This window comes from Giraffa tippelskirchi, chromosome 1 (assembly GCF_054371585.1).
Source record: "Giraffa tippelskirchi isolate mGirTip1 chromosome 1, T2T-mGirTip1v1.2.pri, whole genome shotgun sequence".
NCBI lineage: Eukaryota > Metazoa > Chordata > Mammalia > Artiodactyla > Giraffidae > Giraffa > Giraffa tippelskirchi.
In genome coordinates, this window is record NC_137275.1 from 85693411 (window position 1) to 85710365 (window position 16955).

The 16955-nt window shown below is 38.3% G+C and overlaps 1 protein-coding gene and 1 long non-coding RNA gene across 5 annotated transcripts in view; one reads left to right on the plus strand and one right to left on the minus strand.

Moving 5' to 3' along the window:
- Positions 1 to 16955, plus strand: part of LOC145547464 (uncharacterized) — a 133686-nt gene that overhangs the window by 96733 nt on the left and 19998 nt on the right. The gene's annotated exons all lie outside the window — the stretch shown is intronic.
- EMCN (endomucin) overlaps positions 12418 to 16955 on the minus strand; it is a 118084-nt gene continuing 113546 nt past the window's right edge. For all 3 annotated transcript variants that reach the window (XR_014083845.1, XM_081597019.1, XM_081597008.1), the window contains one exon: positions 12418 to 12863. The gene's annotated coding sequence lies outside the window, so the exon portion shown is untranslated. The remainder of the gene's footprint in view (positions 12864 to 16955) is intronic.

The window sequence follows — 16955 nt, forward strand, 5'->3', positions numbered from 1 at the left end:
AACCCACTCCATTGTTCTTGCCTGGAGAATCCCAGGGATGGGGGAGCCTGGTGGGCTGCCGTCTGTGGGGTCGCACAGAGTCGGACACGACTGAAGCAACTTAGCAGCAGCAGCAGCATCCCCTAAAATAAATCAAGAAAAGGAAGTATAATCTCGTGTGGTTAAATTGTGCCATGCAAAGGAGCTATTCTAAGCATCAAAATCACATATATTCTTTTGGAAATGTTTTTGACTGTGCTCTTTTCCTTCCTTTCTGTATTAAAAAAATAATTTAAAAAGCAAAATAAGAAGATCTGATGCTGCATCATCCTGTAACTGTTTCTTGCTTCCCTAAGATTCTACATGGGTGAAATGCATTTATAGTTTCTTCAGTGCCTGTAGAAAGAGAGGCCAAACTTTTCCAGGATGTGCCTTATATTTATGCTCCAGCTTCATACACTTAATTATTAGTCTGTATTTGTCCTCTGCTACATTTAATCTCATTCTGTTTTGAAGTAATTGTTTTCATGCTAGTGAAACATATTGTTTCATATTGTTTATATGCTAGTCACTGTGCTCAATGATTTGCATGCATTATTTTGCTTAATCTTCTCCCAAACCTTAATATCACCATCTCTGAATTGAGAGGATAACTGATGGAACCCAGCTCCTCTCTCATGCAGAGCTCATCCTGTATTCCATGCCTGTATTCTGTGCCCAATGTACACAGCTTGGAGAACAGGCATTGCCACATAATATTTAGTTTACAGTTTAATCACTTCACTTCACCTGCCCATACACGTTAGCAATAAGTCATAAAGAGCTCTCCTCTTAAGCTATGTGTATCATCTTCTACCCAGTGGTCAGTCCCAAAGCTTTATGGCACCAAGGATGGGGTTTGTGGAAGATGGTTTTACAACAGACTGGGGGGAGGGAAAGGTTTCTGGATGTTTCAAGAACATTACGTTTATTGTGCACTTTCAGTTCAGTTCATTCATTCAGTCGTGTCTGACTCTTTGCAACCCCATGGACTGCAGCACGCCAGGCTTCCCTGTCCATAACCAACTCCCAGAGTATACTCAAACTCATGTCTATTGAGTCAGTGATGCCATCCAACCATCTCATCTTCTGTCGTCCCCTTCTCCTCCTGCCTCTAATCTTTCCCAGCATCAGAGTCTTTTCCAATGAGTCAACTCTTTGCATGAGGGGGCCTAAGTATTGGAGCTTCAGTTTAAACATCAGTCCTTCCAACGAACACTCAGGACTGATCTCCTTTAGGATGGACTGGTTGGATCTCCTTGCAGTCCAAGGGACTCTCAAGAGTCTTCTCCAACACCACAATTCAAAAGCATCAATTTTTCTGCACTCAGCTTTCTTTATAGTCCAACTCTCACATCCATACATGACTACTGGAAAAACCATAGCTTTGACTAGACGGACCTTTGTTGACCAAGTCTCTGCTTTTTAATATGCTGTCTAGGTTCGTCATAACTTTTCTTCCAAGAGCAAACGTCTTTTAATTTCATGGCTGCAGTCACCATCTGGAATGATTTTGGAGCCCAAAAATATAAAGTCTGCCAATGTTTCCACTGGTTCCCCATCTATTTCCCATGAAGTGATGGGACCATTTGCCATGATCTTAGTTTTCTGAATGTTGAGCTTTAAGCCAACTTTTTCACTCTCCTCTTTCAATTTCATCAAGAGGCTCTTTAGTTCTTCTTCGCTTTCTGCCATAAGGTTGGTGTCATCTGCATATCTGAAGTTATTGATGTTTCTCTTGGCAATCTTGATTCAAGTTTGTGCTTCATCCAGCCCAGTGTTTCTCATTAGATACTCTGCATATAAGTTAAATAAGCAGAGTGACAATATACAGCCTTGACGTACTCCTTTCCTGATTTGCAACCAGTCTGTTGTTCCATGTCCAGTTCTAACTGTTCCTTCCTGACCTGCATACAGATTTCTCAGGAGGCAGGTCAGGTGGTCTGGTATTCCCATCTTTTGAAGAATTATCCGCAGTTTGTTGTGATTCACACAGTCAAAGGCTTTGGCGTAGTAAATAAAGCAGGAGTAGATGTTTTTCTGGAACTCTCTTGCTTTTTTGATGATCCAGCAGATGTTGGCAATTTGATCTCTGGTTCCTCTGCCTTTTCTAAAACCAGCTTGAACATATGGAAGTTCATGGTTCAGGTACTGCTGAAGCCTGTCTTAGAGAATTTTGAACATTACTTTGCTAGTGTGAGATGAGTGCAATTGTGTGGTAGTTTGAACATTTTTTGGCATTGCCTTTCTTTGGGATTGGAATGAAAACTGACCTTTTCCAGTCCTGTGGCCACTGCTGAGTTTTCCAAATTTGCAGGCATATTGAGTGCAGCACTTTTACAGCATCATCTTTTAGGTTTTAAAATATCTCCACTATAATTCCATCATCTCCACTAGCTTGTTTGTAGTGATGCTTCCTAAGACCCACTTGACTTGACGTTCCAGGATGTCTGGCTCTAGGTGAGTGATCACACCATTGTGATTAATCTGGGTCATGATGATCTTTTTTGTATAGTTCTTCTGTGTATTCTTACTAGCTCTTCTTAATGTCTTTTGCTGCTGTTAGGTCCATACCATTTCTGTCCTTTATTGAGCCCATCTTTGCATGAAATATTCACTTGATAGCTCTAATTTTCTTGGAGAGATCTCTAGTGTTTCCCATTCTACTGTTTTCTTCTATTTCTTTGCATTGATCTCTGAGGAAGGCTTTCTTTTCTTTCCTTACTATTCTTTGGAATTCTGCATTCATATGGATATATCTTTCCTTTTTCTCCTTTGCCTGTCTTCTTTTCACAGCTATTTGTAAGCCCTCCTCAGACAACCATTTTGCCTTTTTACACTTCTTTTTCTTGGGGATGGTCTTGATCCTTGCCTCCTGTACTATGTCACAAACTTTTGTCCATAGTTCTTCAAGCACTCTATCAGATCTGATCCCTTGAATCTACTTCTCACTTCCACTGTAGAATTATAAGGGATTTGATTTATGTCATACCTGAATGGTCTAGTGGTTTTCCCTAGTTTCTTCAATTTAAGTCTGTATTTGGCAATAAGGTGTTCATGATCTGAGCCACAGTCCACTCTCAGTCTTGTTTTTGCTGACTGTGTAGAGCTTCTCCATCTTTGGCTGCAAAGAATGTAATCAATCTGATTTCGGTGTTGACCATCTGGTGATGTCCATGTATAGAGTCTTCTCTTGTGTTGTTGGAAGAGGTGTTTGCTCTGACCAGTGCATTCTCCTGGCAAAACTCTATTATCCGTTGCCCTGCTTCATTCTGTATTCCTAGGCCAAATTTGCCTGTTACTCCAGGTATTTCTTGACTTCCTACTTTTGCATTCCTTTTCCTTGTAATGAAAAGGACATCTTTTTTGGGTGTTAGTTCTAGAAGTTCTTGTAGGTCTCTATAGAACCATTCAACTTCAGAAATTGTGCACTTTATTTCTATTATTATTACATCAGCTTCACCTTATATCATCAGGCATTAGATCTTGGAGTTTGGGAACCCCTCTTCTATACAATAAGCTCCTAGAATTATCACTTATGGTGTGTATGGTAAATCCTGTGTCAAAAAAAAAAAAATACCCTGGACTAACAGGTGGTGAGAAAAGCTTTATTGAGGATGATAATGATAATGATAACTATTAACATTTGGTATTAACAGGTGACTTCAATTTCTATTCTCTTCCCACACACACTTCTTAAAACTTCAACCTTTGAAATCTTCCCACATTTTTCTATCCAGGCAGTTCAACTTCATTTCTATACTTCACACCCAGAACCTCCACAGAGTGGGAAGCTCAGCTATCAGATTTTAGGAACCAGTCTTCTTTTGAAATAAAAACACATGCCAGTCTCAGGAAGTGGGTCATATCCTAGCAACAATAAGGAGCTGAGACTGGGCACATCTGCCAAGGATGCCAAAGTGAAATTCGATACTTTCCTAAACTACAGTTCTTAGCTAATACACATATGAATTAAAACCTGCCTCTTTTAACAGACACATTACGAACAGTGGTACCACACTCAGCAAATAAGTGAGTTTCTACTGCAAAGCCAGCAAAAATCTCATCTATGCCTCTTCTAATCAATCAAATCATCCAAGCTCTTTGAGATAATTAAATGGCATTGCAATGGGAATGGCAATGGGAATGGCTGACAGTTTTTGTTTTAAATGCCTTTATTTCAGTTTTAGTTCCAAAAAAATGCTATAAATCCTGAACTGTACTTACATTTATAATTTAAATGAAGATGTTAATGTACTGTATTATAAAAGCAGGATGAGAAGCCCTCTGATAGTATATTGCCAGCACACTGAAGAAACTCTCTCCTTTATTACACATACAAACACATACACAGACACAGACAGACAAACACACACACATAGGCCTTGAACAAAGGGGTACACAGATACCACAAAAACCTGATACTAGAGAAGTCTGCTCAAGATATAATCAAACTTAAAAGCTTTTGCACAGCAAAGGAAATCATAAACAATTCCCAGAAAATGGGAGAAAATATTTGCAAATGGTGTGATCAACAAGGGATTTTCTCCAAAATATACAAACATGTCAGCAGCTCAATTAAAAAAATATTTTAAAAATGAGCAGAAGACCTAAATAGACATTTCTCCAAAGAAAACATACAGATGGCCAAAAAGTACATGAAAAGATACATAATATCACTAATTATTAAAAATAATTAAACAATTTAAAGTCTATTTTATTAAGGTATATTTTACATATAAAATACACCCATTTTACGTTACAGCTTGAGTTTTGGAAAATACGTACCCACATATAATCAACACCATAATCAAGGTACGGAAATTTCTCTCATCTCAAAAAATTCCCTCCTTGTTGGCATTTCCCTTATATTCTGGCTCAAGACAGCCACTGATCTGATTTCTTTTCTAATGCTTTATATAAATGGAGTCATAAAGTATACATTCCACTATATCTGGCTTCTTTTTTACAGCATAATGCATAATGTTTTTTATATTGCTTTTGTTGTATTAGCAAGTTGTTCCATTTTATTTCTAAGTGGTATTCCATTGTGTGACCATACCATAGCTTGTTTGGAAGCTTTTGGCTATTATGAATAAATCGAATATGAACATTTGTTTACAGATCTTTGAATAGCAAGGACACATGTTTTCACTTGTCTTTGGTAAATACATATGAATAGAGATGCTGTGTCATATGAGAAGTATACATTTAATTTTTAAACTTTCTTTCAGGAAGAGTCTGCTAAATTGTTTTCCAAATTGTTGAATGACTACATTCCCACTAGCAGTGTATGAGAGTTCTAGTTTCTCTATATTTCCATCAACACTTGGCATTATTGGTCTTTGTAATTTTAGCTATTCCTATGAATATATAGTGATATCTTACTGCAGTTTTATTTTTTAGTCATAAATCCATGAAATTTATTTTTTAAATAAAAACAATAATGAAAAAATTAATACTGTGTGATGTCACTTATATAATGAATCTAAAAATGTTGAACTCATAGAACCAGAGAGTAGAACGATGGTTACCAAAAACTATGGGGTAGGGGAAAATGGGGAAATGTTGGTTAAAGGGTACAAACTTTTAGGCATAAGATGAATATATCTTGGGATCTAATGTACAGCATAGTGACTATAGTTAATAATAGTGTATTGTATAATTGAAATTTATTAAGAGATTACATCTTAAGTGTTCTTACCAGAAACCAAAGCCCTATATACTATACACACACACATACACACACACACACACACACACACACACACACATACATACACATACATTATCATCATATTATATACTCTAAATATATACGTACGAATTTTATTTGTCATTTATGCCACAACAAGGCTTCCCTGATGGCTCAGTGGGTAAAGAATCTGCCTGCAATGCAGGAGACACAGGAGACATGGGTTCAGTCTCTGGGTGGGGAAGATCCCCTGGAGAAGGTAGTGGAAACCCACTCCAGTATTCTGGCCTGGAAAATCCCAGGGACAGAGGAGACTGACGTGCTACAGTCCATGAGGTCGAAAAGAACTGGACACGACAGATCAGCCAACACACAAGGCTGGAAAAGAAACTATAAACGTTGTTATAATCTATTAAATTCCTTAGAGGTTACCCTCTGTGCTGCTTTAGTTTCTATCGAGGTAGTTTTAAATTTGCATTTACCTGAAGACTAAATGATACTGAGTATCTTTTCCTGTGCTTATGACAAAATCATATTATCTTCTTTTGTCTTTTCATAATTTTTTTCTGTTTTTCAGTAGATTGACTTCTTATTTTTTTTTAGAGCCTCCTTTATGTCCTAGATGTAAGCCATCTGTCAGACAAATATAATGTAAATATTTTCTTCTATTCTTTGGCTTTGCATTTTCACCTTATTAATGCTCATTTGAAGAGCAGAATTTTTAGTTTAGATAAAGTTTGACTTACCATATTGTCTTTAATTTTGGCCTTAGGGGCCTTGTCTAGGAAATCTTTACTGACATTAAAGAATACAAATGTTATAGGTCCGGATTAAATGTTTAAGGTTATGACACATTTAGATTTGCAATATGAGGTAAATGTTGAGCTTTGCTTTTTCTGCACATTGAATTCTAGAACAATTTGTTGAAAAGACTGTTCTTTCCCATTGAATTATTGTGGCATCCTTGTCAAAAACAGTTGACCATATATTCATGTGTATATAGGGGGAAAGCATACATTTAATTCTTTCTGTAATCTCTATTTTGTTTCAGTGATTAAATTCAATTCATAGGTCAGTTCTAAACCATCTTGATTTGAAATAAGTCTTTAAATCCAGTAGTGTGAGTCTTCCAGCTTTATGCTTTAAAAAAATATTTTAACTATTCTAAGTCCATTTTATTTATCCATATAAACATTGGAATCATCAATTTCTACAAAGAATAAAACTAGATTTGTTCTGAAACTGTAATAAATCTGTATATCAGTTTGAATAGAACATCTTAATAATATTGTCTTTTAATCCATAATTTGCTATTCTTTAATTTCCCCTAGAAATTTGACAGTTTTAAGTGTACAGAGAGTGAACTTATTTTGTAAACTTTATCTTTCAGAGTCTTATATTTCTGGCAATGTTGTAAATGGTATATGTTAATTTTGGCTACTAAGTAATTCAGTTGCTTCTGTATATTGATCTTATATTCTGCAACTGTTACAAATTAACTTCCTAATTTTGGTAGCGTTTTTGGATATATGCTAGGATTAATGCATGACTTTGTCGTCTTTGTTTATAAAGGAATGATAAAGTGGCCCCTGTTTTAACTATATCTAGGAGCATAATTGGAGAAGGAAATGGCAACCCACACCAGTGTTCTTTCCTGGAGAATCCCAGAGACGCGGGAGCCTGGTGGGCTGCCGTCTATGGGGTCTCACAGAGTCGGACACGACTGAAGTGACTTAGCAATAGCAGCAGCAGCAGCAGGAGCATAATGCTTTCACTCCTTTTATAGATAAGTAAATTGATATTAGAAAGATTGAGTGGTAAAGTGATGAAGAGAAGGGATTTGGAGTTTAGGCTGGAATCCAAATTTTTACCGTTTACTAGTTGTACAACCTTGGGTAAGTTATTCTTCTGTCTTGGTTTCTACATATCTAACACAAATATGCAGATGCTGATAAAAATAATAATACAAGTAATAATTTAATATTAGAAATTGTGTCTTGCTACTGTTGTTATATTAACCGAGATGATGAATGTGAAGGTTTTAGCACAGTGCCTGGACACGGTGCCAGGTTTTAGCACAGTGCCTCAGACACCAACCAATGATACTTGGGTAGACTTCTGAATTCAAGTTTAGGAATGTAATATTGATGAACAAGATAAATGTTTTCCCATTATTTATCAAAACTGTTTTTTCCTTTAAAAACTATCCAGAATAGGAAAAATGTGTATTCAAGCCCATAGGATAAAACCCCTTGAAGAAAAGACAAAGTAAACTCATTCAAAGATACATGAGAAGTCTTGTTTGTTTTTGTGGGGAAATTTTGACTGGAAGATTTGTAGGTAATGTGTGATATATTCTCAGTTCAGGGTCCCTACTAGTTAATTAATCCCAGTGATGGATATCTTCAATTCTAGGCAATAATGAACAAATTCACAGTTCTTAGACTGTCACTCAAAGCACAAGTTTTAAAGGACTTATCCACTTTTCTTTCTAGAACCCCATAAAATCTCGAATGATCACAAGAAGGGCTTTGTAGAGAAAAACTAGGAAAAGCTAGCATGCAGTTTATCATTGTCCAAAGATGGCCTCAAGATCTATCAGATTGTAAGGGGATATTTCAGCGCAGTCAGGGGGAATTTAGAAGTCTTTCTCTGCTGCCTGATCACAACCAGTGTGTCAGCCAACAACATCCGCTTAGTCTCAGATGACAGCAGTGCTAGTTAATTAGCTCTTGTTGATGTTTTGACTACTGACAGACTTAAATCATATTCATATTGTCCTCCAGAACAAATGCACAGAAAGGTTTGCCTTTGATCTAAATCATATAATTATAAAACATATGACTAAAGATAATTTTGGCTTGAAAACCAAATATCCTATTTCAACAGAAGTTCAAGTTGACTTATAAAAATGCAGACATTACCTCTGAGATTGACATTACAAAATGTCCTGAATATCTCTGCAAATTCCTCAATCTTCTTATCACTTTGACTTTTTAAAGATTTAACGCTATAGTTGTAAGTATAAAGCATGTTCTTTATGTATAATTCTTGAACCAGAATAAATTTCATCCTTTCATTATGATTAAAAAGCTTTCCCTTTTCCTGATCCTTATAAACTCTCTTCCAACAATCTTTATTAAAGGTCAAGAAAATGGTTTTTATAAAAGCCAGAATAACGTATCACTTGTACTAATTTAAATTGCAGGAGAGTTTGTATCTTTTTGCTGAGGAGCTCTGTAAAGCATCTAGGGATGTTGGAATATTTTCTTTTTAAAGGTAAATGCTCCACACTTGGCATGCTCTAGCCACTGTTGCACCCATTTGAAGAGTTCTAGATTAGAGCTGAGCATGGGCAAAGCACCTCTCAAGGGAGAGTGTATGCATTGGAGATCTTTGCCTTTTTCTATACTCTATTGGGCTTCTTAGGTGGCGCTAGTGGTAAAGAACCCACCTGCCAATGCAGGAGACATAAGAAACACAGGTTTGATCCCTGGGTCGAGAAGATCCCTGGAGGAGGGCATGGCAATCCACTCCAGTATTCTTGCCTGGAGAATTCCATGAACAGAGGAGTCTGGCAGGCTATAGTCCATAGAGTTGCACGGAGTCAGACACAACTGAAGCGACTTAGCACACGAGCATACCCTACTGCTTTTCTTTTACTTTGTTTACTTTATTTTTCTTCTCAAAGAAACATAAAGAGACACCAGTCGAAATACAAGTATGCTTTCTGATGTCCTTGATTAGAAGCTGCCTAGACATTGAGAGGCAAAAACCAAAATGATTATTTACATAATCCTTAATGCTGACCATTTAAAAATACACTGCAACAAAATTAATTGTAAAAGGTAGGTTTAAATATATTCTTCTTTCTCCACTACATTGTCCTCATATCACTAAGATAATTTAACATTGAAATAAGCTTGTGTTGTGTGTGTTCAGTTGCTTCAGTTGTGTTGGACTCTTTGTGATCCCATGGGCTGTAGCCTGCCCGGCTCCTCTGTCCATGGGATTCTCCAGGCAAGAATACTGAGTGGGTTGCCATGTTCTCCTGCAGGGGATCCTCCTGACCCAGGGATAAAACCTGCGTCTCCTGCATTAGCAGGTGGATTCTTTACCTGCTGAGCCATTGGGAAATCAGCTTATGTAATCATAAAAGTTAAAGAGCTGCCAACTTGTGCATTCTACAGCTTTCCAAAGGACTTCAACCAACATGATGTTTCAATCCCTTGTGTCCAAGGAGTGGTCAAGGTTAATTAGTCAGCTTTCAACTTTCTTTTTTTTAAATTTTTTTTAGTCTATTGAGTTGTTTTATTTTATTTTTTTTAAATAAATTTATTTATTTTAGTTGGGGGCTGATTACTTTACAATATTGTAGTGGTTTTTTGCCTTACATTCACATGAATCAGGCGTGGGTTTATATGTGTTCCCCATCCTGAATCCCCCTCCTACCTCCCTCCCCATCCCATCCCTGTGGGTCGTCCCATTGCCCCAGCCCTGAGCATTTGTCTCATGCATCGAACCTGGAATGGTGTTCTGTTTCACATATGATAATATACATGTTTCAATGCTATTCTCCCAGAACGTCCCACCCTCACCTTCTCCCTCAGAGTCCATAAGACTGTTCTATGCATCTGTGTCTCTTATTCTGTCTCACATATAGGGTTATCGTTACCATCTTTCAAATTCCATATATATGCATTAGTATACTGTATTGGTGTTTTTCTTTCTGGCTTACTTGACTCTGTATAATGGGCTCCAGTTTCATCCATCTCAATAGAACTGATTCAAATGTATTCTTTTCAATGGCTGAGTAATATTCCATTGTGTATATGCACCAGAGCTTCCTTATCCATTCGTCTGTTGATGGACATCTAGGTTGCTTCCATGTCCTGGCTATTATAAACAGTGCTGTGATGAACATTGGGGTACACGTGTCTCTTTCAATTCTGGTTTCCTCGGTGTGTACGCCCCGCAGTGGAATTGCCGGGTCGTGTGGCAGTTCTATTCCCATTTTTTAAGGAATCTCCACACTGTTCTCCATAGTGGCTGAACTAGTTTGCATTCCCACCAACAGTGTAAGAGACAAATGAAAATGAAAACACAACAACCCAAAACCTATGGGACACTGTAAAAGCAATGCTAAGGGAAAGGTTCATAGCAATACAGGCTTACCTCAAGAAACAAGAAAAAAAATCATATAAATAACCTAACTCTACACCTAAAGCAACTAGAGAAGGAAGAAATGAAGAACCCCAGGGTTAGTAGAAGAAAAGAAATCTTAAAAATTAGGGCAGAAATAAATGCAAAAGAAACAAAAGAGACCATAGCAAAAATCAACAAAACTAAAAGCTGGTTTTCGAGAAAATAAACAAAATTGACAAGCCATTAGCCAGACTCATCAAGAAACAAAGGGAGAAGAATCAAACTGACAAAATTAGAAATGAAAATGGAGAGATCACAACAGACTACACAGAAATACAAAGGATCATAAGAGACTACTACCAACAGCTATATGCCCATAAAATGGACAACTTGGAAGAAATGGACAAATTCTTAGAAAAGTATAACTTTCCAAAACTGAACCAGGAAGAAATAGAAGATCTTAACAGACCCATCACAAGCATAGAAATCGAAACTGTAATCAGAGATCTTCCAGCAAACAAAAGCCCAGGACCAGACGGCTTCACAGCAGAATTCTACCAAAAATTTAGAGAAGAGCTAACACCTATCCTACTCAAACTCTTCCAGAAAATTGCAGAAGGTAAACTTCCAAACTCATTCTATGAGGCTACCATCACCTTAATTCCAAAACCAGACAAAGATGCCACAAAAAAGAAAACTACAGGCCAATATCACTGATGAACATAGATGCAAAAATCCTTAATAAAATTCTAGCAAACAGAATCCAACAACATATTAAAAAGATCATACATCATGACTAAGTGGGCTTTATCCCAGGAATGCAAGGTTTCTTCAACATCCGCAAATCAATGTAATACACCACATTAACAAATTGAAAGATAAAAACCATATGATTATCTCAATAGATGCAGAGAAAGCCTTTGACAAAATTCAACATCCATTTATGATAAAAACCCTCCAGAAAGCAGGAATGGCTTTCAACTTTCAACTGAAGAATATACCCCAATGGAGTGGTAGCTATAATCATATGGTATTTTTAGGAAAGTGATGCTCTGAAAAATAATATCATAATTATATATTTATGAAATGTTGGTATAAACTGAAGATTTAACAATGATTGCTAGAACAAATCATTACATTTCTAAAAGAAATAAAATATGCACAGAGATAGTATCAGTCAAATGAAGTATGAAAAGTCTCAGTCTTGTTATCTTCTTAATGAATGCAGTACAGAGTGTTATAAATGCCCTTACATCCTTGTCACATAGTGTGAATTACAAAGAGAAATACCAAAGAGATGGTAAACTGACTTCCCATGAACAGGGTCTAGTGTGTGAATCCTTTGTCCCTTTCTCACTTCTTAGATGCCTTTCATTAGTGAGTGCTCGTATTCTAATAATCAATCTCCAAATACTCATAATCATGGGAAGACAATACTATTGCCATTTTCACAGTTACATTATGATATTTTTAGTGTGTTGAGTACAGTAATTATTTGTTAACAGCAACACATGAAAGTACGAATAAAATATCTTTATGTACAAAGTGGCAAGGCAGGATTTTGACCCAATATTTAATGATACACTTGTGAATTTTCCCTGTGTTAACATAGTGGAAAACAATAAATACAAACGTTAGGTAATATAAGAACAATGAAAAAGTAGAAAAGTCTCTGTGGATGAAAACTTTCGGTTCTCAAAACTTTACACTCAAGGGATAAATTTCACCAGTGAAACCACCTGGTGGTCTGTCAGGTTAACCGCTCACAGATGCCCCTCCTGAAATCCACTCTCCTAGGAATACGGTATTCCTGTAAAATGTGGTAATGCGCTTCTTCACATTCTAAAGGATGGGGGAGCTGCATGATTCTTTCTGATTCTATTAGATTACTGCATGTCATCTGGACATCACTTCATTGGGACAGGTGACTGGCGAGCAGGATTGGCAGTCAGGATTGATTCCACAGGGCTTTCTCCCCATGGAGCATTGAAGCTGAAGAGTAAGCCTGTTGGGGGGAAACAAAAAAGTTCAGATTACAAGAAAGGGAAGAAGTAGAAATGCTGGAGGGAGACCATCACTTGGTAAGAAATGCTAGTGACCAGCTGAATTTTTCCACCCAGCAGAGTCACTGAAGGGACTTCCTTGGTGGCTCAAAGAATCTGCCTGCAATGTGGGAGACCTGGGTTCAACCCTGGGGTCGGGAAGGCCGACTGGAGAAGGGAATGACAACCCACTCCAGTATTCTTGCCTGGAGAATTCCATGGACAGAGGAGCCTGGTGGGCTAGTCCATGGGGTGGCAAAGAGTCAGACACGACTGAGCAACTAACACACATACACATATAGAGTCACTGGAATGTCCCATACGCACTTCAACGTCAACAGTTCTGAAAGGAAATCCACTAGAGTGCCTCCGAAACCCATTCCCTCTTGCTCAGTAATTCCAATCTTTTCTCTTACCTCCACGATCCATGCAGACAATCATGCTACAAGCATGGCCATAATCTATACCCCTAATAGTCCTCACCCACAATGCCTACATTCATACAATCACCACCTCTGGAGAATTTTATTTTCCAGACACTTCTCTATTCCATACTGCTGCCTCATCTCCATTCCAGCTACAGACTTGGGATAGTTGAACTGCAATAGCCCTCTGACTTCTCTGCTTCTAGTCATCACTCTTGAATTACTCTTCCACATTAAATACTCAGTGATGTGTTTCAAGCACAAATCTCACCATATTCGTCTTCTGATTAAAACACTTCACTGTACCCTATCACTAATGGGAGATCATTCAAGGTCTGTTGCTTGGGGTAACAATGTGAGTCATTGTGAAATTTATTGGCAACTTCCATGCTTTGCTGCTGTGTACTCATCAGGGAGAAGAACGAAGGGGCACTCTCCACCTTCACAGGAAGGAGAGCCTGGGCTTTAGTTGATTACTTTGGGTTTTCTCATTTGCAGTACAGAAACAGCTTTCTGTGCTGGTCTGAAAAGGAGCAGGAGCCTGAAGTTTCTGTGCTTTGGGAAAGGGGCACACGCCCCCCACATGGAAGGGCTCAGGTGTCATCATGCTGCTGGTGGCAGTGCTGGCGGTTTGCTGGAATCTGGGAGGAGAATGACAAGGTGGGGGTGTGGGTGGGCAGGGGGCCCAGGGTGGAGACCTGCATTTTACTCCCTCGTGGTGTGGTTGATGGAGGCAGGGCCTTTGGTAGGAACCAGTGCACTGCGGCCTTGCCTGGGAGGAAGACGGACACTAGCTGCCATGGTTTGGGGAATGCTTTGAAGAGCAGAGAGTGGACAGAGGGTCCATGTCAAGCCTTAGTCTGTGGAAATGACTGTGAAGCAGGGCATTTCTAATGTCCTCCCAGAGCACCTGTGGCTGACAGATGGTCCAGCCCAGGCAAGAGCATGGTGTAGTTCTAGAAGAAGCACAGTGATTACTGGGATGACTGAGAAACAGTCCCCACTCTCAGATTTTTGACTAATTTCCTGGGTGTGTTCTACATTCAAGGTCAGAGAGTCTCCCGAAATGAATAAATGGCTTCTTGATGGCATTAATGAAAAGGAAAGAATCTGATTTTGTTCTGCTTAGGAAAAGAAAGCATGGAGTCCTGTACACTGTAGCTTAGACAACCCCTCTTTTGATCTGGTACCCTCAACTGCTTCAGCCTCACTTATCAGCCCTGTTGGCACTGAGCTCTATCTTTTAGAACTGTGCTTCCCACATTATCTATGGACCAGGTTGACTTTTTTAAACATTTCTAATCAGTTGCAAACTGGTATTTTTTAAAATAAAATCACATGAGTAAAATGTTGAAGCAATATCAGATCGCTGTAACAATTTTAAATGCTTACACTCAGAGTCTGTACTTAATCTCATCGTGGAATAGAATCAATGGTTCACTGACCCTGCAGCACATACATAAAGAACAGCTCTAGGGTAAACAGTTAAAATTTTCCATACGCCGTAAAGTTTCACAATTCTTTGCATTTATACATGCTGCTCCCTGTGTCTAGAAAAACCTAGGTCACTTTTTTTCTTATCCTGTAAGTCTCAACTTAAATACTAAATTCTCTAAGAAATTTATCATTAAACTTCAAGGTACTATGGCTATCTTTACGTGAAATGAAAGTCACTCAGCCATGTCTGACTCTTTGCGACTCTATGTAGCAAAGTAGCCCACTAGGCTCCTCTGTTCATGGCATTCTCCAGGCAAGAATACTGGAGTGGGTTGCAATTCTCTTCTCTGGGGTATCTTCCCTATCTAGGGGTTGAACCCTGTTCTCCCACACTGAGGGCAGATTCTTTACCATCTATATTATTTACCATATTCTGCTAAAATGATCTTATTTGTATATCTCGCCACTAGTCTAAGCTCCTCTAGGACAGCAACCATGTCATGTTCCTCTTAATATCTGGTCTAGTACTTAGAAGAGTAAGATTTCTGTTACTTTTTTCTTCAACTGAACCATAATCCTCTGTAGGTGAGCTTCCAAGTGAAGCTAAGTGTTTGCAACATAGATCAGCTAGGTAAAGATTTTGATTTATGTGAGTAGGATAATGGTCAGGATTAATATGGTACTGAAAATTTTTTCTCCTTAAAGATCAGAAATCAACAATAGGAACAAACTGGGATTTTCATCAGAGTGTATTCCACATTGACAGTCTTTCTCAAGAAACAGATTTTGCTTGCTTCATTAATGATTTTATTCATTAGTTGATGTTTCAGTTTGAATGTCTATACAATACCAACATAAACTTTCTTTCCAACATTATAATCCCTCTAAAATTCAATGTGCCAGCTTCAATGATAATACAGAACTTTATGGTCGTGGAATCTTTCACAACCCTACATACTGTACATTTGTGATTCTTTAAAAAATTAATAATTGCTTTAATAATAAAGTATCATGTTAGATTCTTTAACCTTATTGACAATACTTTATAAACAAAGGAGCACAATGGTTTTAGGAGAAAAGACCATTCTGTCCTGGTTTTATAATTGTTGAACACAGTGTAAAGCATTATGAAGAAATTCATTCAGGGCTATAGGCTAGGATTGGAAAATAAATCTCTTTTTACTTGTGATGTTTTCTTTTTAGCCCTCATCATTCATTTTAAATGTAAGAAAAATAATTGAAAAACATTAAGCTCTTCTAGAAGTTCATGAAGATGCTTTTAGATTAGCTGCTGCTGCTGCTGCTGCTAAGTCGCTTCAGTTGTGTCCGACTCTGTGCGACCCCATAGACGGCAGCCCATCAGGCTCCCCCGATCCTGAGATTCTCCAGGCAAGAACACAGGAGTGGGTTGCCATTTCCTTCTCCAGTGCATGAAAGTGAAAAGTGAAAGTAAAGTCGCTCAGTCGTGTCCGACTCTTAGCGACCCCCTGGACTGCAGCCTACCAGGCTCATCTGTCCATGGGACTTTCCAGGCAAGAGTACTGGAGTGGGTTGCCATTGCCTTCTCCATTTAGATTAGCAAGGGTATCATTTAGAAAATTAGAGAAGTATAGTGAATTATATCTGGGAGAAAAGTAGAAACGGGTAATATTCCATTTTGTTGAGGATCTGTGGGATGAGACTTTCACACAAGTTACTGGTCTTGCTTATTCTTGGTTCTTTATTCATCTGAAATTCCCCTCATATCTTAAATGGGCAGGTGACTCACAACAGAATGGATAGGAGAACTACCGGCGAGGGAGTGACCAGATGGCAGCCAGTCCCCTGCCTTCTAGAGCATAGGACTGGTCTCAGAACAATTAAAAGGACTTCTGTGCAATTCTAAAATTGTTTTCCCTCTCATTTAAGATTTATCTTGGACACTGTCATTGTTTAGTCACTCAGTAGTGTCCGACTCTTTTATGATGTCATGGACTGTAGCCCTGCCAGACTCCTCTGTCTATGGAATTTCCCAGACAAGAATACCGGAGTGATTTGCCATTTCGTTCTCCAGGGGATCTTTCCAACCCAGAGATTGAACCTGTATCTCTTGCATTGGCAGGCAGATTCTTTACCACTGAGCCATCTGGGAAGCCCTATATCTTGGACATGTTTCAGTTTGTTTCAGTTCAGTTCAGTCACTCAGTCATGTTC